Source organism: Lupinus angustifolius, chromosome LG01, assembly GCF_001865875.1.
Source record: "Lupinus angustifolius cultivar Tanjil chromosome LG01, LupAngTanjil_v1.0, whole genome shotgun sequence".
Classification (NCBI taxonomy): Eukaryota; Viridiplantae; Streptophyta; class Magnoliopsida; order Fabales; family Fabaceae; genus Lupinus; species Lupinus angustifolius.
Window position 1 is genome coordinate 19,412,081 of NC_032009.1, and position 3,019 is coordinate 19,415,099.

Genomic DNA, 3,019 nt, shown 5'->3' on the forward strand with positions numbered 1-3,019 from the left:
TTTTTTTTTTTGTCTAAATCATAAATTGGGTAGGAACTAATAAAACAATATTTTTATATAGTGATCATATGATTTTATATGGGAATGATACATTGTCATCAAAAGACAAATAGTGGGTTAACAATTTACTACGAATTAATATTAATGCAACAATGTTTTTCATAACTTATAAACTACTAAAAGTATCTAATGAGCGTTGGTTCAAGTGCTACATATTTGATTCTTTTTAAGCAAGGTCTCGGGTTCGAGTCTTGTGAATAGAAAAAATGACTGTTAGGATAGTTAGCCCTATATATCTGTGGATGTTCTCGGCTCAGACAAAATTGTCTCTAATACGAGGATTCTGGTGGAAACCAAAAACTACTAAACATGAAAATATAAGTCTATGTATAGAAGAATAATTCTCTAAAGTTTGAAAAAAAACAAAGAAACAAACATTAAGCCATAATTGAAGGTAATAAGAAAGTGGGTGTTGTTGACTATAGATGACGGTGCACGATATGAAAGCCACGTGGAGTGCAACAGAAGAAAGTCGCATCAGACAGGGAGAACACTTTCTTTGATTATTTATTTATTAATTAATATAATAACTTAACTTCCGCTAATTACGATTATAAACTTTTATGAGGTAATAATATAATTTGTATCAGAAAAATAATGTATTTAATTTAATATATAAATTATCAATGTGCGTTGGTTCAAGTGATACATGTTTGATTCTCCTTAAGCAATGTCTCGCGTTCGAATCTTGTGAATGAAAAAAATATCCGCTGAGAGAGTTAGTCTGACATACCTGTAGACATTTCTGACTCGAACATGATTGTCTTCCACCAAAAAAAATATAATATATAAATTAATAATGTACAACAAGTTTACGTACTTTATGTCGTAGCAATCATGTTAGGTTTCCAATAAAGACTATTTGAGTGAGACAAAGCTCATATTTAAAGTCTTCAAAATAATTAATATTTCTCTATGGAGTGTGGACACCTTTAATGCACATGCATATACTCAAATTTAACACTTATGACATAAGATTATTATCTATAAAATTTCTTTATTAAAATAAGTAATACAAATGAATAATAATAATATAGTGAATAGGTATAAATTTTTATGATAACAATGCATATATATTTACTTATTTTTTATATAGTCATTCTTATTTATGTATTAATCACCAATAATACAAAAAATATTATACACGAATAATAGTGTGTTGTAAACAGTTTTTACATGTTGGATTGATAATAAACTCAAAATAATAAAAATATATTGTGAAATATAAAACAACCATGACTTGTTCTTTCTTTATACGAGTAAAGCATAAAAGAACAATAATTACTCAGTGAAAAGTTAATAGTCTATTAATAATATTAATATAAAAATGTTATATGATGCACAAATAATGTAACAAAACCTTATAACAAAGTATAGAATATTTTCTATCTAATTTTCCATCTCAATTTCAATTATATCATCGAAGTTCCAAGACACAACGTTAATTAATAAATAAATAAAATGTTCCAAATCTAATTCTTTATTCATTTATGAAATAATAAAGACACTTAAAATCAAACTCTATTTTTATTCCTCGTAAAATAAAATTACTTTGAAATACATATTTCGGATCTTTAAGATTAAGTTACTTCTATTAAGTGGTTTGTGATTGTCATATACACATATAATATGTGGTAGTAGATATTTAAAAAATTAAACTTGAAAGAGACTTAGATTCCCTAATTTTTCATATATGTAGGAAAAAACAAAAACAAAAACAAAAAAACCTTATCACGAATAATATTAAAATCATTATAATTTGAATAAATGTAGCATGTATATATTTTCACCTTACAGACAAAAATGTTATTTCTAATATTTGAGGGACCAAATTGAAAAAATAAATTAAAAGATCAAAATAATAATTTGGTCTATTTATATATTATAGATGATAAATTATGCCTTTAAACTAGTAAATCTTCACAATGTGTTAACCTTTTAATTTTTGTGTGGGTGGTGAAAATCAAAAAATGTGTTTATTGTTCTAAAGTTTAAGAAAATTGTAGAATAGCATTAATCAGATTTTGCTGCTGGAAGATGTGAATTGTCCAGCATATTAATTTAAATATATTTTCTTCAAGATAGAGGGATACATATTATGAAGATAAGTGCTCTCATTTCAGGATAAAGATCTTTTGTCTTAAATCGTATCTCAAACCATGTCTTGGATTAATGAAAAAAAGACATTTGAGTTAAAAATTAAATGTTTATTATTTTTTCGATTTTGTCTTCAATATCATTGAACCGATATATGGTTTGCGATACCATTTGTAACAGTATATCATTGTCCCCGATTTAAACCTACTTTTAATAAGTTCAAGGAAAGAATCATTTTAAAGAGTGGTGAGTTACATAGTTACCTAACAACTTTGCAAAATCTTGAGATCATAGCTTGAAATAAAGGTAGCAAAATATGTTTGCAATCTCAAATATGTATAAACCTTCCTCACCAATAGACAATTGTTTTTCATACCCTTTTCTTATACCAAAACTATTTTCTTTACACTTTAGTGCCTTTGTTGCTTTTAATTTTGTTATGAGTTTATATCATGAGAACAAAGGGTGTAGGGTACCCATCTTCTTGCATCAAATTTCCCACATAGAAAAGAAGATTGCAAATTACTTTAGCAATAGTGAGAATGAAGAATGAAGTTAGTTTGGAACAAAGAATATTTTTTTGAATTTTTTGTAGGGTATGTGGAAGACTAGATCCAATGTTTTAAAATGTGATTATAATTATGTTGTATTTATTGCAATTGTGAAAAATTATAGATAATACGATTATAATTATGATCACAATATTATTACGAAAACTTGTGACAAAAACCTTATTCAATTTCCTTTGAGACAATGAAATCAAAAGGAGGATCGGAATTAAGTGAAAAAAAATAGAAAATAGAAAATTGAATTATATATGTATTGTTAGTAGTGTCATTGTCACTAATGTCAACATAAAACT